The sequence below is a fragment of the Cnephaeus nilssonii genome (genome assembly GCF_951640355.1).
Source record: "Cnephaeus nilssonii genome assembly, chromosome: 3".
NCBI classification, from domain to species: Eukaryota; Metazoa; Chordata; class Mammalia; order Chiroptera; family Vespertilionidae; genus Cnephaeus; species Cnephaeus nilssonii.
The window spans coordinates 2,973,347-2,999,951 of NC_137074.1; positions in this window are offsets into that span (position 1 = coordinate 2,973,347).

Below are 26,605 nucleotides of genomic sequence, written 5' to 3' on the forward strand. Positions count from 1 at the left end.
GAGCATTTTTTGTGTCATTCCAACATCGAGTATCACAAATAGATCAAGTTGGTTTACCTCTGTTATTTAGAGCAATATCGTTAGCCTGTTAGTGCTTCGAAGTGGTCAGCCTTTTTTAAAATATGCCTTCTGGAGACCAATCAGACATACAAAATAAATGCAATCTTAGAGACTGGACCCTGTATTGAAAGGAAAGCATGCGGTAAGGGGTATTCTTTGGTCAGCTAACAAAGTTGGAATAAGGACAGCAGATTAAAGAATTACACTGATGTTAAATTTACTAAAGTTGATAAGAATGTTTGGTTATGTAAGAGAATAATTAGCCTTGCTCTTAAAAAACAGACAATGAAGTATTTAGGGATGATGGGCCATGATCTAGGCAACTTACTTACAAATACTCAGGAAAATATATATATTGTGTGTGTGCGTGCGTGTGTGTGCATGTGTGTGTGTGCATGTGTGTGTGCATGTGTGTGTGCATGTGTGCTTGTGTACGTGTGTGTGTCTAGAAAGAGGGAGAACAAGTGAGAAAGCAAATGGAGCGAAATGTTCACAACAGGGGAATCTGGCTTACTTTTTTGTTATTTGTAAATATTCTTGTAGTTTTCCTGTGAGTTTAAAATTATTTCCCAACAAAAAGATTTAAAAACATATGCCTTCTGGCTTGAAATCATGTTTGAAGAAGAGCTGGAGAGTAGAGAGACAAGAGAGAATTATTGGAACACAATTCTCTGTAAGGTGGGAACCTGGCGGCTTCTCCCATCCTTGGAGCTGGGTCGACAGCGACAATGCTCATTGTACACCTGTCCACCAGGCTCTCTCTCTCTCTCTGCAGGCCTCCTCGTCAGTAAACAGCCAACAAAAGCATGAGACTTGTCGGTGCGAATGGTGTGGAACATTGTCTCAGTAGGAAACCCTCCCCTTCAAGCTGCTGGCGAACCGTCTACAGAATCAGGCAAACAGTTTAATGCTGAACCCCCAAGAAGGTGGGGGGCGGGGGCGGTTCCTTGTGATTGAAATTCAATCTACAACTTAAAACACCTTTGAAACTGAAAGCAATGTAGTAAGCAATGTTTTCTAAAAATGATGATGATGATGATGATGATGATGATAATTAGTATCCTTCTATTCTAAGCCAGTCAGAGAAGGACAATATCACATGATCTTGCTTATATGTAGAATCAGATGAACACAATAAACTGACAAACAAAATAGATCCAGAGATGTGGAAGCATACAACAGACTGACAAATGTCAGAGGAAAGGGGGTGGGGGAACAGATTAACCAAAGAATTTACACTGATGGCCAGATTATGATGATCTCTGAACACATAATAATCTGGCCACTCAGTGTGTATCCTATATAATAAAAGGCTAATATGCAAATTGTCCCCTCAACCAGGAGTTCAACCAGCAGGCAGGCCGGCCAACTGCCCATGTCTCCTCCCTCTGGCCAGGCTGGCCGGACTCACCCATGCATGAATTCATGCACTGGGCCTCATATATATATATATATATATATATATATATATATATATATATATATAATATATATACTGAGTGGCCAGATTATTATGCGTTCAGAGATCATCATAATCTGGCCACTCAGTGTATGTGCATAACTCATGGACTCGGACAATAGTGTGGTGAAGGCCTGGGGGTGGCGGGGACAGGATGGAGAGGGTCAAGTAGGGAAAGAAGGGGACATCTGTAATACTTTCAGCAATAAAGATAAATTTAAAAAATAAAATGTATTAACTCATTCAATTCACATAATCTCATAATCTTCACGATCTAATCATACTGTGATCCCTTCCACGTTGCAAAGGAAGAAGCCAAAGTCCAGAGACACCAAGTGGCTTGCCCAAGGCCATAGATCGGGTAAGGGGCCAAACTTGAACCCAGGTGCTCTGACTCCTGGAATTCCGTTCTCAATGCCCACACTAGACTTCTCAACTCCACCCTCCTAGGACTCGGGTGTCAGCCTTTCCCTGCTAGCCAGCTGACACAGTTCTAATGACCCTAGTTGACCGGCTGGCTTCTGGCTACAGATGCCTGTCTTTGTTTTAAATCCATTACCTGCGTTTCATAAAGCAAACTCCACCGAAAAGTCAAATTTACTCTGTGGCCTCTATTAAATTTCTAAGGCCAAGTTCATTGTGTTCTTCTCAGTAAGAAAAGAGATCACCACTCCCAAATAAGCTGGAAAGATTACATAATTAACTGCTTCTCCGTGAACTCGTCAACAACACGCTCGTAACCCAAAGGCTCTCTCCCTTTGCACCCCCTGTGAGTCACGGGGTGGCATTCAGTGCCATAACAATAGGAAGTACTCCACTTCCTTGCCCATAATCCCTGACGGACAGGATGTGAGACCTATTCTGTTCGTTTAGCTAGAACTTCACTGGGATCTTATCAAGAGACCTATCTTCCCCACTCAGGAAAGGCGGGGTCCGTGGGAGGCCCGCGTGGAAGGAGCAACCACTTACTTCATGGGTTTCTTCCTCCCAAAGAAAGCTCCACAGCAACAACGTGGGTGGTGCTCTAGTAGAGGTGATGGCAGGAGTAGTAATCGTACTAGTAACAGTACTAGTAACAGTACTAGTAATAGTCACTTCCATTGACTATCAGGCACTATTGTGATGCTACCTCGACACATCCCTGTGGTGGAAGCACTATGAGCGTCCCATTTTACAGATGAGGAAGCTGAGGCACACAACAAGGAGGGTATCCTGGCCATCGGAAAGTCGGGTTTCGCAACCACCTTATATTGGTCAGACAGTGTGACTGCTGCAAGAAACAAGCCTCATCTCAGCAGCTTAGCCTGGCGAAGGTTTGCATCCTGCACACATCACAGTCCACTGAGGCCTCCGCGGGACCTTTCAGAAACCCTGGCCCTTCTCCCCAGTAATCCCATGATTCCCTGGTCCTCGGAGCTCTCTTGGGTCACGTCCAGCTTGTGCAGAAGGAGGAGCCCTGGAATGTGGTCTCCTGTGTCGCCAGGAGGAAAATGAGCAGTTCGGCAAAGACTTAGCTTGCTGTGGGAGAGACCACAGAAGCTTGGGTTAGGTTGGGGCAAAGGAGAGTGAGCAGGAGAAGAACGTGGGTGTCTGCCCACCTGCCCGGTGCGCATGCCCCTCTCCCTCCCTCGCCTTGCCCACGCGGAGATCCGACATTCACACACGTCTTCTGGGGTCAGGGCATCACACTGTGATTCCCTGTGCTCTCACGACCAAGCGTTCCTTTGTGTCTTCGGGCCAGGGCCTCCCTCAGGAACTGAACAAAAGCAGCCGTGTAGGTGAGGCCCGGAGGCCCGGAACATCCTCTGACTCAGCTGACCTTTGGCCTGAAGTAAGCAAAGCTGACACAGTGGCATGGCCGTGACCCGGGTAAGGCTCTGTTCCCTGCAGCCTGTCGCTGAGTGCTCAGGCAGCTCTGCTCCCACCACGCCTTATTTGTCTATTAGGTCACACGCTCCCGTGAAGTTAAGTCAGGCAGATCGGGGCTTAGCCGCCTCCAGTCCCAGGCCCGGGGAGAGTGGTGGTGATGAGACGGAGGTGTGTGTCCAGGGCTGACAACCTCCCTCCACACCATTCAGTTGTGTCCTGTTGGTTCTGGGTGTTATTTTGGTTCACTGGTCAGTCTCCTAAGACTTTCCTTTCTAACTTTGTACAGTAGGGATATTTCTCTTCAGGCATCAAATGCAAAACATCCGTGGTCTTCATTGACTCAGAAGATAAAACTTACTGTTGTCTTAAAAATAGCTCTCAAAGGTCCTGATTTTTGTGAAACTGTATTGTTTCAGAGGTCATTTATACACTGAGTGGCCAGATTATTATAATCTCTGAACACATAATAATCTGGCCACTCAGTGTATACATACTATATATATTAGAGGCCGGGTGCATGAATTCGTGCATGGGTGGGGTCCGGCCAGCCTGGCCAGGAGGAGGGGACATGGGCGGTTGGCCAGCCTGCCTGCTGGTCGAACTCCTGGTCGAGGGGACAATTTGCATATTAGCCTTTTATTATATAGGATATACACTGAGTGGCCAGATTATTATGCTTTCAGAGATCATAATCATCTGGCCACTCAGTGTATAGTAACTAGAGGCCCGGTGCACGAGATTCTTGCACGGGTAGGGTCCCTAGGCCTGGCTGGTGATCAGGGCCGATCAGGGCCTTACTGCTGGCAGCCAGGGCCTTCCTTCCCCAGCTGCCAGCTGCCGGCTGAGACTTTCCTTCTTTCCACACCACCCCCTGGTGGTCAGCGCACGTCATAGCAAGTGATAGAACTCCCGATCTCCCGGTCAAACTCCTGCGGGGACACTTTGCATGTTAGTCTTTTATATATGTAGATGCCACTATCCAAAAACATCTCCGATAATTTGCATATTAGCCTTTTATTATATAGGAGATATATATATATATATATATATATATATATATATATATATATATAAAATCAATGTTTCTTTAGGGTGTACGAGTCAGTAGACCTTTCCCTGACCAGCTGGTAGCTCAATGTCTTTATCCTCCAACTGGTATCAAAACTCCAGGAAAAATATGCTGTTTAATTAAGATCCACTGTAGAGTTCACTGAAAATATATGGCACAGTGCAGCCAGTGTGGCTCAGTGGTTGAGCATTGACCTACAAACCAGGAGGTCATGGTTCGATTCCGGGTTAGGGCACATGCCCAGGTTGTAGGCCCAATCCCCAGTGTGGGGCATGCAGGAGGCAGCCGATCAATGATTCTCTCTCATCATTGGTGTTTCTATCTCTCCCTCTCCCTTCCTCTCTGAAATAAATAAAAATATAAAAATAATCACTCCTTCCCTTCTTTTCTCTGTTTATCCCTAACTTCTCCTTGCTAAAAATTTTCAGAAAAAAAAATTGAGAAAGGAGGAAACTTCCCAAATAAAACTGTACAAGTAAACCCTTCAGAATACGGGAATTCTGTATGAATATAACTGCACACCTGACCTGGGGGAGTGAGAGATGATGGACAAAAAGGACCAGCGAGAAACCAACGCAGCTGGCGGAGCTGACAAAGAACTCGCCAGCTTTTAGCGCACGAGTTAGAGAGACCGTGGAAGTGATGTGATGGGAACCCTGTCGGGAACGCAGCAAGACTCAACACCAACCGCCCTGCAGCTTAGGGGCAGAAATGAAAACTAGCGTAACTCCGTCCACTTACTCATCCTGATGCCTCCAAAAATGGGGAGTGGTGTTACTGGATTAGGAGAGAAAAACAAGAAGTGGTCCCTGCCCCTCCAGGAGGGAGATGGACGCGTGGTGACCCTCCGCGGTGTAGATGTGACAATGGACGTGCAGGGCTGGAGGAAGAACAGAGGGGGAGTGGACTTCAACCGCCCGCATCCTGGGGACAGGGACAGGGTCTGGGCCACGTGAGAGGAAGCCACCAGCTAAGGGTGCAAGCAGGCCATTCACATGTGGAGAGGACAAGACAGGAAGACCGCGGAGCGGGCATGGTGGGATGTGTCCACAGACCAAGACCGGGGAAAGGGTGGAAGAGTCTGACCTGGTCCCGCCCAGAGGCCCTGCTGGGGAAGCGGGGGGGACTCCCCTGCAGCCCCCTAGAGAGCACAGCTCCGTGGTCCTTGCCTCCGTCCACCACGATGTGGAGGAGATAGTGAGAAGTCCACGCAGGACCGCATCTCAGCCACCGAAACAAACCGTCGGGGAGAGGAGAGGGGAGAAGCCTCAAAGCGCCTCGCCCGCCCTTCCCTGTCCCTCACTCCTCCCCAGTGTAAGGAGGCCCCACTGGGCAGGGAGCCCCCGCTCCCGGGAGCTCAGGCTCAGGCAGCAGCCTGCTCTTGGCAGAGGTGCGCTCATTTTCCTTGGCTCTGGCTCCCTGTCTCCGCGCGGCAGCGCAGGAAGGAAATTTTTCAGGAGATTAAACTATTATTGTTTCCTGTGGGGCTGTCTTCGCCGGGCATGAAAAAAGCTCTCAGGGCACTTGAAAAGAGATTTGTCTGAATAGCGGGCTGTGGGGACTCATCTCCCCCTCCAGCCGGGATCTGGCCAATTTCCTCAGGAAAGTGGCTGATTAGGACCCGGGGATACACCCGCGGCCTGAATGGAGCGGCATAAAGGTGATGAATGGGGAGCTCCCCGCGGGGGGAGTGGAGAGCGTTTGAAGCCGTGTTGAACGGTTTGGAAGGAGGGGAAAAACTCATTTGTCACCTGGCCAACCGCTTCCATAGTTACAAACCTCTCTGCGGCCCCTGACCAGTCCGCTGCCAACTGTGAAAGGTCGTTGTGTTTTCTGATTTTACAAGTTTGTTGGCAAAATTGAATCCAGGTGCTTTGCTGTTTAAAATATAATTGTATGGATTTCAGAGAGCAAGGAAGAGGGAGCGAGAGAGAGAAACATCAATGATGAGAGAGAAGCTTGACCGGCTGCCTCCTGCACGTCCCCTACTGGGGATGGAGCCCACAACCCGGGCCTGTGCCCTGACCAGGAGCAGAACTGTGACCTCCTGGTTGACAGGTCATCGCTCAGCCACTGAGCCACTTGACTGTTTATAGAAAAGCACAAGAGGGAGATGAAAGGAAGCTATTTGTACCTTGATCAGGGACTACGGCTCCTGGTGACACTGAAGCACAGGGGCTTCCTTAGCGCCCTGCTTGCTGTGCACGCCCCGCCCAGCTGTGTAGACCCGCCCCTCACTGAGTAAGCCCCACCCTGCAGATAGCAACTGATAGAGGGAATCTGAGACAGTGTCCAGAGCCCAAGTGAAACTGGCCTGGGATTCCCACGTCAGGGAAATCGAGGGGTTCAGAAAGTGGGTGACGGTAGCGGTGGCCACTGGCAGTGTCTAGCGTGGCTCAGTGACGCCGCATTACCCAGAGAGGCTCCGAAACACACCGTTATTGTCACGTTGTCACGACAATCCCACAAGGCAAGTCCCCCCTCCCGTCACACACCCACAACACTGCTTAAAGGAACATGATGACCCGCCCCCCTCAATTTCCTGCACAGTAGCCCCCGAATCCTCTGAAACTGGCACTTCACCAGTGGCCCGAGGGTGCAGTAGCGCACTGAAAATACTGGAATGAAGGTCTCCTTGTTGGCTAGGTGCTGGGCGTCTTGTGGGCGGTGGGAGCTTGGAGGCACGGGTGCGCTCTGTAATGTGCACCGGGTGGGAGGGCTGCGAGGAGGGCTTACCCGTGGGCACACCACCCGTTGCTGTCCACTCCTGAGTGGCCAGCAAAAGCGCACGAGCTGCTGCCTGTGACCCTCGCATCGCTTTGAAGTTGACCTTCCTCGACAAGGGAAATCCGATATAGTGCGGGGTGTTCCTTAATTCCTTCATTGGTTCAGCAGACATATGTGGGGACCCTCCACTGTGGCAGAAGCACGGACGCCACTCAGTGCTGGGGTGGCAACCGTGGCCAAGGGCTCAGTGAGCTCCACAGCGAGCCCAGCAGATAAAAAGGTTCTCGCAGAGAGCGCCAGGTGACCGTTCAGGAGAGGTTTCTACTAGGGCACAGCGGGGACACTGCAAGAATGGCTCTCACTAAGTCCCAGTGGCCTGCAGGGACCCTGCTCACCACACCCAACTGCAAAGGGCGCTGGGAGATGTAGTCCCCATCTGAGCAGCCATTGCCCCTACACCAATGGAGTTTCTGTTACTGAGAGGAAGGAAGGGGGATGACTATATGAGCACCGTTAGCAGTGTCTGCACCTGTCATTTAAACCCCTGCAAGGTAGTCGTCTAAAAGGGACCATAACATCAAACAGTATCAACCAGCAAAACTTTCCATTGAGTATGCAAGGTGCGGGGAGGGAGAGGGCAACATCAATCTGTTGTTCTACGTATGTATGCATCCATCGGTTGCTTCTTGTATGTGCCCTGACGGGGGATGGAACCCCCAACCGTCGCATATTAGCGCTCTGGCCACCTGAGCTACCTGTCCAGGGCCTGTCTTTTTGGATAATAGCCATTGTATCAGGTGTGTGCCGCCCTCCCCCACCCAGTCTTCCAACAAATACGTATTAGGCACCTACTGCGTGCCCAGCATTCGAGGACAGGGATAAATGGGGGGACACATTGGCGTGGGAGGACGATGCCTCCAGGCTTCACGCTCGTCCACGCAGCACCGTCCGGTCACAGAGCAAGTCCTTTGCGAACGTGCGTTGGAGGAGAAAGGGGTGTGTGTTGAGGGGACAGAAGGCAGTGACGCTTCTGCTCTTCCAGTCTTGACATCCTGCGCCCATTTCCCTGGTCGGTACGTCAAGGAAAACTCAAGAAAAGTTTCAGTGGTCCAGTTTCCTCCTCTTGCAACTCACACTCAGGTGCAAGGGGGCAGCTCAGCACAGTAACAGAACCCGCGCTTTCCTGGGTGTCAAGCAAACAAATGGGTCTCCACAGATCCGACGAGGAGGCGGCAGAGTGGACAGCAGGCCCGCCTGCCCGCCTCGAGCTCCCCCCGAGCTGTGCAGTCACGGGAGCAGTGCTGGGGGGGCCCGAAGGCGTCACGGCACCCCGCCCCCGAAGCCAGACTCCCTTCCCCGTTGACTAAGGTCACCTCCCACAGCCACCACCCCCGCCCCCCCAACATTCAGGTCCAATTCCGATTCGAGAGTTCGCGGCTCGGAGAAGCTTTGTGGGGGCGAGGCCAGCAGAGACTTTCTCCCCAGCGACTGCGGCAAGGCCACTCTTCAGTGCGTGGGCCCCACGGAAGCCCTGTGCACCCCGCCCCCACCCACCCGACTCTCACATTGCGGCCACTGGGAGGGATGAAAGGAGTCGCAGAAGGCGGGGCAGAGGAAGACTGGGCTGAGGACGGGGCTCAGACCTGCAGTGAGCCCTGGACCATCCCCCACACCATTCAACCAGCAGCAACACGGGAACCCCATCCGCACCCAGGGAACCCCATCTGCACCCAGGGAACCCCATTCACACCCAGGGAACCCCATTCACACCCAGAGAACCCCATTCACACCCAGGGAACCCCATCCGCACCCAGGGAACCCCATTCACACCCAGAGAACCCCATTCACACCCAGGGAACCCCATCCACACCCAGGGAACTCCATTCACACCCAGGGAACCCCATCCACACCCAAAAAGGGAACCCCATCCATACTTAGGGAACCCCATCCGCACCCAGGGAACCCCATCCGCACCCAGGGAACCCACATCTGCACCCAGGGAACCCACATCTGCACCCAGGGAACCCCATCCACAGCCAGGGAACCCCATTCACACCCAGGGAACCCCATCCACACTCAGGGAACCCCCATCTGCACCCAGGGAACCCCATCCACAGCCAGGGAACCCCATCCACAGCCAGGGAACCCCCATCCACACCCAGGGAACCCCATTCACACACAGGGAACCCCATTCACACCCAGGGAACCCCATATGCACCCAGGGAACCCCCATCTGCACCCAGGGAACCCCATCCACAGCCAGGGAACCCCATCCACACGCGGGGAACCCCCATCTGCACCCAGGGGACCCCATCCGCACCCAGGGAACCCCATCCACACGCGGGGAACAACACCGCTTTGCTGTAACAGAAACCCCTGTCTGGGCCGAGGAGCCGGTTTTCATCAACGTCCTCTCCAGACATCACCCAGGATCGTGGGAAGGAGTGAGTGTCGATTGCAGCTCATGGGAAAACCCAGGACTTCGGAAACTGGTTTGAACAGAAAAATGGAGGCGGTGAAGGATGAAGGAGAAAAATAGATTCACAAATATATTCACAAAAAGCTCAGAGAGAAGCCTGTTGGTTCGATCAGTTGCATGGAGAGTGACAGAAAAGGAGGGGAGGAGAAAGGACATTTCTCTGGTGACAAGATGTCCACAAGGAACCTGGGGCCGGACACATGGACCCAGCGTGGCTCTCCGTGGCCGCGGCCTCGCCGGGCAGGGAGCTCCCCGCGGGGAGGCTGGAGCGTGTCAGCCCGTGTGAGCCGAGGGCCCGACCACAGAGGCCGCATTCAGACCTTCCTGGCGCGGCCGGCAGCGGAGGGAAGGGCTGTTTACCTTGACAGAGGATTTCCTTAGCAGAACATGGAAAACATTCTTTGTGTCAAATATGGTTAATCGTCCCCCGCAGCACAAAGAGCAGTTTCAGGAGCTTAAAGTCAACACGAGGTGGCTGGAGAGGGGTGCCTCTGCCCTCCCCACCCCCCCACCCCCCGGAGAACATGAGCTAATTCGCGGCCACGGCTTGACAGGGCCGCGTGGTTGATGAGTGCATAGGAAATATCACTACCTAAAAGCATCATTACCTAATGCTCTTTCCACAAGGAGACGTTGTCACCTACTTAGCAGCTAATGTAGACATGCCCAACCCAGAGCCAGGCGCAGTGATGGTCACGCAGCCTCACCAACGCCTGGGGAGGCCCAGCCACCTTTCCCCAGAGGAAGAGAGGGGCTGTCCCCGCCGGGCAACTTCCTGCCCCCAGACTCCCCAGGACACAGGCTGGCCGCATCCCTCAGCCCCCTCTCTGGGCTCTGCGGGCGTCTCGCTGCGGGCAGGGACCTCTGAACAGAGCATCGCTGATGGCGATTGTGTGGAATCCTGGGAAGATGTTGGCTATGACTATGGGAAGGATCTGAGAGGCGCAACATTGCGGGCTCCACGGTGGAGAATGGGACCGGGAGCCGAGGAGGGTGGGGCCTACAGAAGAGGGAGAAGGCAAGGCAGCGGGGCCTCAGGAGCGAAAGGCAGCCGGCGGCCCCTGATGGCAGCCCAGTGAGCCCCGGGTTGGACTTCTAACCTCCAGAAGGAGGAGCTAACAAACCCACGGGGCTTAGGCGCTGAGGTGGTGACCCTTTGTTACAGCAGCCATAGGGAACTCATACAAACAGAGAGGCCTGGCGGGGGCAAAATTCACAGGGAGAGGCCGCAAGGCCTGGGAGCACCTCGGAGAGACAGGGCCGCTCTGGGAGGTCGCCTCTGTGCCTGACAATCAGGAGAGAGGAGCCACGTGCTCTAAGAGGTCACAGATAAAAACAAACAGACAAGTAGGAGTCCGGACCTGGACCTCAGACCTGAAGCCGTGAGTCCCAGGGGCAGGTGCGCACGGCGAGGGGCGTGCCCACAGGCTCCGCGCTGAGCACACCGGGCACTCACTTCATGCCGACCAGCGGCTCTCCTGCAGCACAGCGAGGCCGGCCGGCCCCGAGGACTCGGATAGTCACCTGTCCATCAGCGCCACGCACCGAGTCTGTGGATTCAGCACCCACCTTCTTGTTTGAGCGCAGGGAGGCATTTTGACAAGTCAAGGGGGGGAAATGGTCAAGAGCAGTGGTCGGCAAACTCATTAGTCAACAGAGCCAAATATCAACAGTACAACGATGGAAATTTCTTCTGAGAGCCAAATTTTTTAAACTTAAACTTCTTCTAACGCCACTTCTTCAAAATAGGCTCGCCCAGGCCGTGGTATTTTGTGGAAGAGCCACACTCAAGGGGCCAAAGAGCCGCATGTGGCTCGCAAGCCGCAGTTTGCCGACCACAGGTCAAGAAGAATCAAGTTTGCCCTGGCCAGTTTGGCTCAGTGGATAGAGCGGCGGCCCGCAGACTAAAGGGTCCCGGGTTCAATTCCAGTCAAGGGCACGTACCTTGATTGCAGGTTCCAGGGCCCAGGTCGGGGGGGTGTGCAGGAGGCCACCCATCGATGAGTCTCTCTCACATCGATGTCTCTCTCTGTCTCTCCCTCCTCCTTCCACTTTCTCTAAGAATCAATGGGAAAATATCCTCGGGTGAGGATCAACAACAGAAAAAGAGCAGTGGAGTTTCCATCTCCCATTGGTGAGGGCGGAGTCCCTGGGACTGAGGGGCGCTGTAAGTCCCTTACTCACTCAGGACCGGACCCAGCTGCCTGCACAGCACAGCTCCCACAGGCCGTCAAGCTGGGAGGGACCTCGGCCGCATCTCATGTCATCCTGGCATCTGATGGATGAAGAAACTAAGGACCGATGTGAGAGCGTTCCTCGCCCAGGACCCCACACCCAGCTCATGTGGGCCTGGTCTCTTGGACTCAGCACTCCGGCCCCCTCGGGCTGGCTGGGGTTCGGGATCGCCCCTTAAGGGGTTTGTTCTGCTTTTTTTTTTCAGTGGGGACAAGATTTATTTAGATTAATAAAAACGTGTGTACAGAAACCAGTTCACTTTCCAGTTTCCTCTCCCAACCCAAAGCAGCATCTGTGTTACAAAAGAAACGATGAGCAGACGCCTCCCGCTTCTCTGTCTTGCTAACCAGACAGACGGTCCGGAGGCGGGGTGAAGGGTTTTAAAGGTACAGGGCAGTTCGAGCTGCTGTCCTCGGCAATGGCACTGCAGAACGCATGGTTTGAGTGGAGAGTTTCAGCATCTAAGCCTTCAAGTTGCCATGGCAATAACACTCCACAGATACAGGTGTGGGCAAGGGAGGAGTGGTTTTATCTCCACTAGAGGGCGCTGTCTTTGGTGAACCAAGTTAGGACTTCCTTGGTTCTGTGAGTTGCAGGGTAGGGAAACCTGGGTTAACTGCTCGCCATTCACAGAGAGGTTTCTACCCACTCTTACGGCTCGGTGCCCAGGGCGGCTGCCCGGCTGGCCCACCCCGTCCTCTAATTCTGACGGAAGGCGCCCATTAAAGTTTTGGGATATGGCAAGAGAGTGTCCAAAGGATGCGTGGGCCCAGCCCCAGGTACTTCCGAGGGAAGTCAGCAGTTGGGGTGGATGCGGAGTGAAGACCCTCTGACCACATGGCCCAGGTTATCCTCAGAGGGGCCCCCACACGATCGCCCATCTCTGTGGGCCTTGCTCTGAGATGGCTCCATTCTGGAGAAGGAGGACCCCAGGCCGAAAGGGACCCCGCAGGCTCCCGATGCCCCAGAGGAGCAATTCAAAGCAGTGGCTTGAGGAGTCGGTTCTGAAACTGGACCACTGAGAGCATTCATGGGGGGGAAATAAAAATAAAAATGTTTCCAAGACACCGAATAGACGCCTAGTGACTCTGTCTACAAAGAAACGTAATCTTTGCATTATTCTAAGTCAGCTTTTCTCCCAAACCCTTTCAATAAGCACATTACAACAATCGCGACTCTTTCAATAAGCACATTACAACAATCGCGACTCATTGCTCCAAACGTCTTGGTAAATGCCCCCGCTGGGGACGAAAGAGCCAGCCTGGACGAGCAGGGTCAGTTTATAAGCTGCTAATGAGGGCGGGGCATCCTGGGAGGGACACACAGCTCCGTCAGCAGCTCCACGGAAAGGAAGCGCCCTGTGCCCAGCAGGTCCCCGCCAGCAGGCACCGCCCTGCCTGCCAGCCAGCTGGCCCCGGAGGCCTCGGCTCACCATCCTCCACAGGCTCCGTGGAAGGACCCGTGGCCTCCATCGCTGGTTCTCCAAGCATCGCGGCAGACACCCGAGCAGCATGCTCCCCACGGCAGTGGCTAGACCGTGAGCGCCGCCCGCCGCTTCTGACCGTGACGTTGTCCTGAGGAGGGGACTGAGGAGGGCTGGGTCCTGCCTGTTCGCTTTCTCATTCATCCGTTCAACAAGCCCTCACTGAGCACCGGCTTTGCAGCAGCCACCGCCGCCAAGGAGCAGGCCACAGGAGCCCCACGTCCCTGCGCACGAGGACGGTCCTCGGTGGGGGAGCGGGAAGCCGGTAACCAGACAAGCGCCTGGTGTGGTGCCAGGGAGCGCTGGGCGCTCAGAGGCAGAGCGAAACCAGAGGAGGGGGAGATGCAGTGGGAACAGCTGCTTGAACAGCGGCGGCTCATCCGTCTCTCCCCTCGGAGGGGCTTCTAAGACGGAGCAAGAAACTCAGATTTTTTTTCTTAATTTGTCAGAAATTATTGGGAGGCCTTTTTTGTTTTGTTTTGGGAGGTTTTAAGCAATGGAGTGATATAACCCACATTTGAAGGATCACTTTAGCAGCTGTGCAGAGAGTGAATTTGGGGGGCGGCGGGGGCCAAGAGTGGTGGTCACAAGCTACGGGAAAGAGAGGAGACGGTGGCATGGGGGTAGAAACAGAGGGGACCCCGCCAGCGTGGCTCAGTGGTTGAGCGTCAACCTATGAACCAGGAGATCACCGTTCAATTCCCAGTCAGGGCACATGCCCGGGTTGGGGGCCGGATTCTCCGGTGGGGGGCGTGCGGGAGGCAGCTGATCAATGACTCTGTCTCATCACTGATGTTTCTATCTCTCGCTCCCTCTCCCTTCCCCTCTGAGATCAATAACAATAAAAATAAAGAAACAGGAGACCCGCAGCGCGGCCGTGGCTTGGAGGCGAAGGCGGTAGGATCGCTAAGTCTGATGGAGGTGTTGAGAGAGAGAGAGGGATAAGGATGCCTCCTACCTTTGGGGCTTGAGCTAACATGGAGCGGGGGGGGGGGGGGGGGGTGCCACCCATCAGGACCTCCCTGGCTCCTGACCCGCGTGAGAGCAAGGCCTTCCCCTGTGGGGTTTCCTGTCTGTGGTCTGGGGAACACGGCGCTGCTGGGGCACCTTCCCGGGGGACAGGAATGGCAGCCTCGCTCTTCGTCGGCCCGGCCGGCTGTCACTGTGGGAGCCCGCCGCTCACCGGGAAACTCGGAGCCGCCGATCCATCTCGGCTCCTCCCACGTGATGGAACCCCGGGCACCGCTCCCAGGATGATGGATTTGGCTAGAACCTTTCCCCGTTTGTTCAAGACGAATACGGTGTTATCTGGTACAGAAAACAGACGAGAAATCATCCTGCCGGCCCGGGCTCAGACACGCCGCAGAGGAAACACCCGAGTCAGAGGAAACCGTTGGAACGCCAACGCTAGACCGCTTGTGGGGAGTGTAGGGAGCTAGGGGGTGTCTCGGTCGCCCCGGGCAGTATCCGTAGGCCTGGCGAGGAGCGAGGGCTTGACCTGGGCACACGGGCGGGGCTGTGTGGCAAAGGGGGGTTTTCTTAGCACAGTCGGGAGCCCTGGCTTCAGAGAAGCGAAGAACCCAGTTGGAAAGATCAGCCGGTCAACGCTGCATGGAGGCGCTTTTGTCTCCCCAGCAGCCGGAGCGGACAATGAGCAGCGAGATAAACCCGCCACTTGCCCGCGGAATTGATGCCCTCGGAAGAGAGCGGTGGTGTCAGTGATGACAAGCTATGGAATGCGTGCACCTGCTCTGAGAGGCGCCAGGGAAGTGTGGGTGCCTTGGGGTGCGGTGTGGGGGCCCACGTGGTCCCGGGAAGGAGTCGTGCTGAGACAGGAAGGATGTGTGGGTGTCCATGCGGCCAAGAGAAGAGAAACCCCGCAGAGCTAACAGTGCCAACCAGGGCGAGAGTGGGAGGGGGCATTTTCCAGGAACTGAGGAGTGACGAGGAGGGGACATGGAGACAGCGATGGGAGAAGACGCGGAAGAGGTCGGCGAGGGCCAGATCGGGCGTGGGGACGGGCAGGCCGCTTATTGCTGATGCTGAGGAAGCGGGAAGCCACTGAGTGGCTCTAAGAGGGATGAGGGTGGGGTGCGGGCAGGCCGCTGGACGGCGGGATGCGCTGTGTCCGGAGAGGGAGGCGGCGTGGGAGGGAGGCCCGGAGTGGAGCGGTAAGAGCCGGCAGGAGCAGGTGGGGACCACCAGGTAATGGGAGGACGTGGCTCCCGCAGGGCTGGGCGGAGGCGGGAGCTGCGGGGGCGAGGACATGGCAGGTCAACGGAATTCCTGGGTTTCTGGCCTGAGCACCTCATTAACATGGAAAACTCCAGAAGTCTGCGGGAGCCTGTCCACTCAATTCCACTCCCCACGATAGGTGAAAGAAAAATGTAATCTAGAAGGAAACTATGTGGCTCCGTGGTTGAGCATGGACCTACAAACCAGGAGGTCACGGTTTGCTTCCTGTCAAGGGCACAGGCCCGGGTTGTGGGTTCGATCCCCAGTGGAGGGCATGCAGGAGGCAGCCAATCAATGATTCTCCCTCATCATTGATGTTTCTGTCTCTCTCCCTCTCCCTTCCTCTCTGAAATCAATAAAAATATATTTTAAAAAATGAAAAACCTTAAAGGAAAGTCAAAGAACCCCCATGAAGAGGGACGTCCGGGAGCCGATAGACATGGAAAGGCAGAGAGGAGGGGAGCAGGGTGAGCAGCAACGACCTAATCAAACCCCTCCCCACAGGAGGGTCACAAAGATGGGGCTCGGCGACTAGAGAAGGAGGAGGTAGCCGTGGCCCGGCTGTCGGTCTGGTGGCTGGAGGGGCAGACACCCCACCGAGGCAGGGCGGATGCGGGGGGGGGGGGGGGGGAGGAGCTGTCAGCTGCGCAGGGCTGAGGGCCCTCCCACCCCCTGAGCAGAGACGTGGGCCCCGAGGGCACGAGGAGGCGGGATGAGGAAACCTGAACACCTCCGTTGCTCTCACCTGTTCTCGGTTAGAAAGGAAGATGCCGACCGTGGGTTCTGAGGGCAGAGGTTGTGCGAACAGGAGGGTGCCCGGGACTCTGCCCAGGTCTAGGCTCCCTGCTTCAGGGCTGACAGGTGCGCCCTGAAACCCTTTCTGCTCACGACGCCTCTTCACTCTGTGAGGAGGGAGTGGCTGTCCAGGACCGCAGAGATGCGAGGGGTGCTGGCAACGGGTTGTCATCATGAGATTCCCGAGAACTGCTGGCGTGGGCGTTCATGACAAATGTGAATTGGTGAGTGACATGGGAGCTCACCCCTTGCTCTGTATGTTTTCCCCGCTGCTTAGAATCCCTCACGGGAGAGACGTGAGACTCCGCTTACCCCTCCTGCTGTGACAGGTCATGTTACTTCATCATCCACCGGGTGGGAGATCCAGAGCTCCAATCCCCAAACCAAGCGAGCGATGGCTTGCTCTCACAGGACACCAGGACGAGGGAGTCTGGTTTGCCTGAGGGAGACGGGCAGCCAAGCAGCACTTTGCATGAGTGGAGGGCTTCTCACACACCCCCTGCACCCGCCCCAACTCTCCCTGGCCTGGCCCAACTCAGTCAGGAAGAGGCAGCCATTGAGTCAGGGAAGGGACCATGTAGCTAAACCAGTGGCCCGGTGCACGGATTCGTGCACATTGAAAGGAAATTAATTAGAAGGTGGCTGGTGGGGCAGGACTGGGCAAGACGGGCCAGACACACCCTGGAGCCAACCTCCCGCAGTCCCTCCCCACCTGCCGCACCTCGGGCTGCACCTCGGCCCAAAGGGCGTCAGTGGAGTGAGTGGGGTCCCTCCTGCAGGTGGGTTCCCTCGGCCTGGCCTGTGGGCATCGGCCAAAACTGGCTCTTCGCCATCCCCCGAGGGATCCCAAATTGCAAGAGGGCGTTTCTCGGGTGATGCACCCCAGAATCGGGCTCCCTCCTCTCTGGTTCCAGGGTGCATCACCCAAGAACCGCTGCTGCCAAGTCATCACAGCTCGGCAGCTCCTGCGTTGAGCGTCTGCCCCCTGATGGTCAATGCGCGTCATACCTACTGGCTGGTCGGACGGTCAGACGGTCGCTTAGACTTTTATATATATATATAGATAAGGGCAAGGTTGTTCACACCTAATTCCAACAGGGACCACAATGAACAAAGGGGACTCCCCAGTGGCGCCCCTAGATGGCACCTCGTTTACAGACTTGTTTCTTTTATGCTGCTCTTCCTGCTCACAAAATAGCTAGTTAAACCATCGGACATTTGCCCAGTGGCCACGAAGTCCATCTGTTTTGCACCAATGCCTAACAGAAAGCTAGCTGTCCATAGTTGAGTCAGTTAAATTAACAATGTTGAGGACCAAGGATCTGCAAGCATGCCCAGCTGCTCACTGTGCCTCGGCTAATGAATAGGGTGTCTTTATTTTTATTTAGTGCTCTCATCCTAGTTACCCAGACTCTTTTTTTTTTAATGTTTCTAAAACTAATATTTACTTGTTCCTCCAGAAATACTTTAATTGCCTTTGTGAAATCAATGGTTCCCTTGATAATTGATAAAAGAGCGTCTCTTTTCCCTGTCCTGGCAATATCTGGGTTTAAATAACAAGACAGATCATTCTTTCACAAATATGAAAAACAGATTTTCGGAAACAAGCTTATTTTATTAAGCCCTGTTATTTAATTTTATCTGACATTTGCAACTCATTTTTGCTAGTAAGCACTCTACATTAATACCTTGAGTTCACATAGAGTTTAACAATATAAATTTCCTATCAGAGAGAAGTACAATGTATGTTTAGCAGAAGCCAAGTTCATGAAGAATTAACAGTTATCAAATCCCAAAGGGAAAAAAAATTCTCTTCGTGCCTCTCTTGCCAGCTGACAAGGATCCAATTTGCGCTTTCAAACTCCGCCTGCTATCCAGAATTCAGGAATGAGAGGGCTGGTATCTCAGCACATCCATGCCCAACCACACCAAGTCCACGCACTCACGCACAACCAATGGCCATCGAGATAGAAAAACCATGTCCACGTCACATGATTTCCATTTTAAGAATATCTAGAATGAACCACAAAGAAAAGTTATGTTTACGTGCTTAACGAGATGTGATAGAAACCAATCTCAACTTACAAATTAAATGGATTCTTGAAAAGTTGAGTTAAATGAAAACTGACATTGCATCTTACTTTCCCACTGACGCGCATTTTAAAATAGATAAAATATGGCTCCAAGTTTCGCAAGGTGGAAACCAAGCAGTAATACAAAGAGGAATGACTGGACAACCACAGACGATCAAGGGGGGAAAGTGTCCTTTCTTACTGGAAATACACTGTTTTGAGCGGGCCTTCAAATCTCTACCATTCTCTGGGCCTTCGGAAATCCTGTTAAATACTTAAAGAATCGTCTGCATCTGCTAAACTCCTACTCGTAAAGGCTCAACACAAATACCGCCACATTACATACCAGCCTTCCCTGTGCATATATAATCCCTGAAAAAAACAATGCTCACACCACTCCAGGAGCCCCAAGGAAAAATTAGGGCAGCTCCTTTCTCTCCCAGCACCTAAGTGTTCCTCCCTCACAGCCTTTGGGGACCAGGTATTGTCACTGCTGAGAGAAACTGGGTCCCCACTAGACCCTGGACTCCCTGGGGAGAAAACACTTAATGCACCTACATCAGTACCAGGCCCCTCACTGGTGTTACGTAAACACTTTTGAAATGAATGAGCAAACAAACGAAGACATTAAAGAATTTTTGCACTCTTCAAAGCTTAACCTACTGCTGCCTCGATTAACCCCTATGAAGGACTGAGAAACACTCCCAGTTGTCAGGCTCTTATCTCTGCTGCTGAGGTGCGTGGATGTTTTAGTTTGGTTGCTCTAAGCCAGTGGTCGGCAAACTCCTTAGTCAACAGAGCCAAATATCAACAGCACAACGACTGAAATTTCTTTGGAGAGCTAAATTTTTTAAACTTAAACTTCTTCTAATGCCACTTCTTCAAAATAGACTCACCCAGGCCGTGGTATTTTCTGGAAGAGCCACACTCAAGGGGCCAAAGAGCCGCATGTGGCTCGCGAGCCGCAGTTTGCCGACCATGGCTCTAAGCAAACCTGAGCTCTCTGATTTCAGAAATTAAGATCAACAGACTTCCTGGTCCCTGATGTGCTCCTCGGTTCACGTTAGAGTGAGTCAGCAGTGGGCTGGAGGACACGCCGCTGAACAAGGTCCCAATCAGCACCCTCTTTAAACTGCTACCTCCAGCTGATGAATGAGTTACCCGAGGGAATGTGTTGTTTACGGAGCAGGAAAAGATCTGGATCTGCAGAAAAGAACAAGGTTGCCAATTGAATGTGTGTGTGACATCCAAACAGGCAATGCTGGAGAAACACGAAGAGCACATAGACAAGAGCCAACACATTCTCACAAGCAGGCCATGCAATGCCCACATCAGTGCTCACCCTGGTGGGAATCTCTCACCTGCGGAGCTGTCCAGATGATAGCTGAGCACACACCGGCTTTTAGAGTCTCTCTGAGAAATCGTTTGGAGTAAACACCTACAGGACTGTGATCAATATCTTAAACTCCACAACCCTGAGAAAAGGCAAGAAACCTGGGGATGTCAAAAGACTGACAGATGGCTGTGAGGCAGAGTAGCAAGTCAGAGTCAGTGGGCAAAATTAGCTAAGGAAAAGGCCCCACAGTGTTTCTTGCCTGCTTCAGTTATGGAAAATTAAAGTCACTTTAAGCTACACTGTGTTTTGATGGAATCAAAACCAAATTAATGACAGAGGCTTCCATATTTTCAGTAGATGAAGAGAAGAGAAGGCCAACCTGTAAATAAGTTAGCAGCAGACCTCACGAGAGGGTGGGAATTAGAAAAGTCTCTAATGAATTTTAGATGGAAGACAGAGAAGGTACTTTTCCTTGCGCATATTTCAGCTTATTAATTATGAACTAACAGCTTGATAACCTAGAATCACATTCCACTTGCTGATTCTTCAGCTGCAGAAGGACTTTTAAATTACCCAAGATTCTGGAATCCTCTTAATGCAACCACCGTAGCCTGTAGAGGGTCAAGTCACAGACCGGCTTAAACGGAAACAACCTCGGGAAGGTGTAATGCAGGGTGGGCATGTGGAACAGCCAGTCGCTAAGAACTGCTGATGTTAGTGGCGACCTTGAGTTTGAAGGCCTTTAAGCCTTCCATGGACAGTGGAACATGTAGCCAAAGCACAAAATTCCTCCAGCGCTCTTGAGTAACTACATGACAAGATTTCTTTACGGAATTTGCCTCAATATATCTTAAGAATTTATAATTCAGCAGAATGAAACATCCCATTCTTCTTTCTCCTGAGTCCCCCCCCCCAACCCCCATGGTTTGTCATAGTCTGCTGTCAACCTATTTCCATTTATCCAACTTGTTATTGAGCTCTGCAACGTTTGCCATTACTAAGAGCTGCTCCGCATCTTAACAGCAAGGTCTAGATTTTGCTCATCTGAAGAGTTCCTTGCACATCTGCCGTGTGCTCAACGCGGCGGGCAGATGTGTCTACGGTTGCTTCTGCTCTCACGTCATCCTATTGATTCATCTGATGCACAGGGTGAAACTTGAAGGAAAGCAACTGAGTTTTGACTCTGTGATTTCTAACCGTCTTTAACAAACTACCCCAGGAGAAGAAGACAGTCCTCTACTTTCATACAAAATAAACATCCGTGCGTGTGCATGTGTGCGTGTACGTGTGTGTACATTTCTCATGATGAGAGGACTCCCAGGAAGATACACATTAAAATATCTCTAATTATAGCACCTTTACACACACTCGGACTCTTTGTAGGTTTATTTCAAGCATGCCCCTGCATTTTTTTTTTTTTTTTTTTTTTTTTGCTTTTCACACATGAATACACAATTGACAAGCTTTAAATTAATGGAAGCCTTGGGCTAATTTGCCAAAAAATATTTTCATTTTTCCTCCATTTTTATGAATTTTTCTAAAATGTACACTTTTTACCACAGGTGTCAGTATTTAGGTTCTAATATTTCCCACTCATTTTTACAAGTTAAGACCAAAATTCTAGAAATACTCCAACAATTATACAAAGACTGCCTTTGCATCAAAAACGGCAAAGTGGCCAACAGTGAGTAGTGGAGACAAAGGTGGACACACACACACACACACACACACACGCACACGCGTGGCTCATTCGGAAGCAGAGGTCCAAAGTCGGCCTTGGAACATCACGACCTCCGAATGTGAGTGAATAACTCAGAGGCCACCTGGACGAGGTGACATTAGGGAACAGTTTCCCAGACCTCCGGGGCCTCCCGTGGGCGGGGTGTTTTCAACGCCTTACAAAGCCCAGGCCCCTCGGCTTCCTGCCTTCCTGCAAGCAGTTCCCGCCCGGAATGCCCTCTCCCCGCCCATCTCCCCCAGGTGCCATCGGCGGACTCCTATCTTCAGTGCTCCACGTGAATGGAGCTTCCAGAACCTCCAGGCCAGACGGCACACATTCCCCGGGGTCACTCTGCCCTTGGGGCCTAGCAACACTCCTCAGGCTTGTCATGCGGGCTGGTGGCCTTCGTCCTTGGATGACCTTCAGCTCTGTGCACACAACCTGAAAGCCGGCCTCCTCTCTGCAGTGCTGCAGTCCCGCTGCTGGCACATGGCACCCTCCATCGGTCTTCCCGGAGCTGGGCTCCGTGAACACTGTCCTTCCCCTGTGGCATGTTTAGGTCGGAGGGAGGGGGGGGGAGGGAGACAGAGAAATTCACCGCGACGTCAGAGGGCAGCAATGCTCCGGCCGCGGAGGCTGTTTGCACGGCATCCCAGCGGGGCGCGTTCTCCCTCTTACACATCAGTCTCCAGGGCCAAGCCAAGCAAAGCGGGCTGTGCCCGGTCCTGACAGCTGCGGTGTTTGATCCCCATCCATGTCCTCATACCAACCGAGACCTGATCCGTGTGGTGGCGCGGACTCCCTTTGATCCGTGTTGGCCACGTGACCCCCCAAATACCAGGCAGTGGTTCTGCCGGAAGCTGGGAGCTGGGGACTCAATGCAGATGTAAGCCAGAAAGCTCACATTCCCCAGTGATCGCCCCGAGGCGACCCCCAGGCAGCCTCCGAGGAAAGGTGATGTGACCGTGACCCACAGGCTTGATTCCTATGAGCATCGAGGACCGCCTGCAGCATCCAGACACCAAACCTCAGGCGAGACATCCCGCGCACTTGACCTTAAACCACAGCACAAAGCCCAGTCCTGGCCAGGGAGGAACCAAGAGGAGGGTGAGGATAGACATACACACTTGCTTCTAAGACAACAGTCTTAACAACGAGCTTTCAAATAAATGTTTAAAACATAGATGTAAAATGGAGATTATAAAAGCGTTTGAGAATTCCTAGAAGAGACAGAGTATGGCACCTACACAAACATCTCTGAAAGTCTGCCGAGTATGGCACCTACACAAACATCTCTGAAACTCTGCCCTGACTGGTTTGGCTCAGTGGATAGAGCGTCGGCCTGCAGACTGAAGGGTCCCAGGTTCAATTCCGGTCAAGGGCATGTACCTTGGTTGCGGGCACATCCCCGGTGGGAGGTGTGCAGGAGGCAGCTGATCGATGTTTCTCTGTCATCGATGTTTCTATCTCTCTATCCCTCTCCCTTCCTCTCTGTAAAAAATCAATAAAATACAAAAAAAAAAAAAAACCATAGATGTAGCCCGGCCAGTGTGGCCCAATGGTTAAGCATTGACCTCTGAACCAGGAGGTCACGGTTCAATTCCTGGTCGGGGCACATGCCCAGGTTTCAGGCTTGATACCCAGTAAGGGGCTCGCAGGAGGCAGCCAATCAATGATTCTCTCTCATCATTGATGTTCCTATCTCTCTCTCCTCCCTTCCTCTCTGAAATCAATAAAAAATATTTTAAAATAAATAAAACAAAACATATATATATATATATATATATATATATAAAATTCAGCAAGTTCCCCTTCCCCAAAAGTGCTCTCCTGAAACCCGTCGGACTGCGCAGACGCTGGGAGCTGGCCCGGCCTCCGTGCGGGCCGCTGCACCTGAGCCCGCAGCAGGTACGGGAACACGCCGAGCCCTGCCTCCATGTGGTTTCACAAAGCGATCCAGAAACAATTTTTGGCTTTGCTGCAAATGTGCATAATGGAAAGCAAATATTATTAAAAAGACAATCATTTTTAGTGATTAAAATAATCCCAGGCAGAAAAAAATTTCTCCCATAAGTTTCCAAGTTCTCATTTATCATCGTTTTGCCGCAAGAAGCCAGAGTAATTTTATTTTTCCTGACTTCTATTAAAAAGATCAATACCTATGATTCCAAAGAGTCTCGGCTCATGAAAAGATGGAGCAGGCCTGTAATCGCATATGAAAGTATTGGTTGTCATTAGCTGGGAGATTGATCTGCAAAGACAGCAGGCCCGGAGTGAAAGGACTTAAAATTTTCCACTGGGCGGGCCCCGCTTCCACCTGCCAGATAATTGAATACAGATAACAGATTACCATGTTGGGGGGAGGGGCTGGGTTGGGGGTATTCAGTGGGTGCCCGCTTTAGCAAAGCGATACCAAGTGTCTCAATCATGGTTTTGTTGGATGCAAAAAAAAATGAATATGTCCTTGACGGCGCGGGGGCGTCGTCCAACGAGCGTGCAAGTCAAGCTGTTGGACGGGGCTTCCGTGCGGTTGCCTGTGGCCTCGGAGGCGCTGATGAATGTCCATGTTCAGCGGACGGTTAAAAATAGAGTCGAGGAGCACACTCAGGCCAGCGTCACGGGCGTGTTCCGTGAACAGAGCTGCTTTCAGCTTCCTCAGGGAGCTATTGACAGGAGCCTCCGTGCGGATTGCATAAAACTCCCCCAAACCCAGCTCACGGGCACGCAAAGTCGCTCTCCTTTCCAGAAACCCACTCCCGGGCAGTAAAATGCCCGCTATAAACCAGGACGGAATTTTTACAGGGCCCTGGGCGGGCGCAGTGAACTTGGAAATTCCGAGTCGAGGCCCAAGGACACCCTAAAGTGGAGGTCCACGTGTTCGCTGCCTCCGCCCCGGCCCGCACAGGTACAATGCTGGCACACCCAGGAGCCCAGAAGGCCCGAGACGAGAAGCAGGAGAGAGGCTCTAACCCCGGCTTTGGCCAACACAGTTTTAAGGCATCTGAATATTTCATCGCTCTTCCATCCCTCTGCTCACTTAGCTGCCAGCCACGGCCTGGACCGCTCCCAGGGACCAGACCGTCCGTGTGCGTGAGCCGTGGTCACTGCCGGCCCCTAAGGCTGACCCTGGGGAAGCGCACCCTCGCACAGCAACCTTGCCGGTGTGGTGGGCTCTGCGCCGGGGTGACGGCCATGGCTGGTGACGGACCTCGGCAGAGTTTCAGAGATGTTTGTGTAGATGCCATACTCTGTCTCTTCTAGGAATTCTCAAACGCTTTTATAATCTCCATTTTACACAAAATCGTGTTGTCACGGCATCCAGGAGGCGCTTCACTGCATACAAAGCAAAACTGTGTTTCCTCCGTGTCTAAATCAAACACAACATAAACACTTGTTTCTGTGAAAATGCCAGCAAATGTTCACGCTTTTGGAATTTCCTGTAATAATAGCACCGGGAGCGCATTCCTCTGAATACAGAGGGCAGGAATCAGACCAGCCGGGAAGTATTTTTAGGTTTTCAAACTTAGTGAATTCTTTCCCGTTTTCAGCTGAAAGGATTCTTTTTCTCCCTGGTGACTAAGAAGACATCTCCATTTTACTAACAAAGTTGGTGTGTTTAAGAAAAGGAGACCCTGTGTTGGTCCCAGGTCTGCTCCCTCAGGGACTCTGTGTACATAGGCGCACACGTTTCTATTACATGCCGGTAATGAGGCCACCTCTTTTTGAAGCCAGGTCTCTTTTCAAGACTAAAGTTGTCAGCCCCCCAGGGCACTGCTCTCCATGCCAGGGGTGGGCCGTGAGGAGCCTCAGAAGGTGGCTCTTGAGTTGCCAGACATCACCATGGACGACCTCCCACGATGGAGCTGTGAGCTCAGGGGCAGGCTCACCTGCGCCGGTCCCATCCTTCCCTGTCCCTCCCTGGCCTGCTGCGCCCGGATGACAGACCTATGTTATGGTACCCGGGCTGGCATGCTCTCCAGGGAGATGACAGTACAAGTGTCTGATGCTCTGAGCCTCACTGGGCTCTGGTTTGCACTGGGCTGTGCTTTTTAAAAAAAAAAAATAGGTTATTGATTTCAGAGAGGAAGGGAGAGGGAGAGAGAGAGAGAGAGAGAGAGAGAGAGAGAAAGAGAAACATCAATGATGAGAGAGAATCATGGATCGGCTGCCTCCTGCACGCCCCACACTGGGGATCGAGCCCTCAACCCGGGCATGTGCCTTGACCAAGAATCGAACCATGGTTCATAGGTCAATGCTCAACCACGGAGCCCCGCCGGCCGGGCTGGGCTGGGCTGGGCTGTGTTACTGCAGCACACATGCGAGTCATATCTCACTCCTGGTCTCGGGGAGAGCTAATGAACAAAAAGTTGCTGAGGCACAAACATGATGCGAATAGGGCCTCAAAGTCCTACCTTTCCAAACACCATGGAAATTATAGCATGTTTTTTAAAAGAAAAAACAAAATGAGAGAGAGAAATCTATAATGTAACTGTAGTAGGGTTCTCCATAGAAACAGAACTATTAAGAAGGGAAGAAAGGAGGGAGGGAGGGAGGGAGGGAGAGGGGGAGGGAGGGAGGGAGGGAGGGAGGGAGGGAGGGAGGGAGGACTTGTTATAAATAATCGGCTCACGTGATCATGGAGGCTGACAGTCCCAAGACCTTCAGGATGAGTCAGCAGGCTGCAGGCCCAGGAGGCTAATGGTAGAGTTCTAGTTCAAATCCAAAAGTCAGAGACCCAGGAGAGCAGACAGCGTAGTTTCACTCCGAAGGCCAGGACGCTCAAGACCCAGGAAGAGCCAACGTTTCAGTTCAAGAGCTAAGACAGGAAAAAGCCCGTGTCCCAGCTCAAGAGCCACCAGGCAGGAGAGAGTCTCGCTTCCTGGTGGGAAGGCCAGGCTCTCTGTTCTTCAACTGATCGCATGAGGCCCACCCACCTGAGGGGAACAATGTGCTTTACTTGGTCTGCCAATCTCAGTGTCACTCTCAGCCAAAAGCACAGCTAGTGACACAACTGGAACAATGTTGGACCTCATCTCTGGGAACCCATGAACTAGTCAAACGGACAT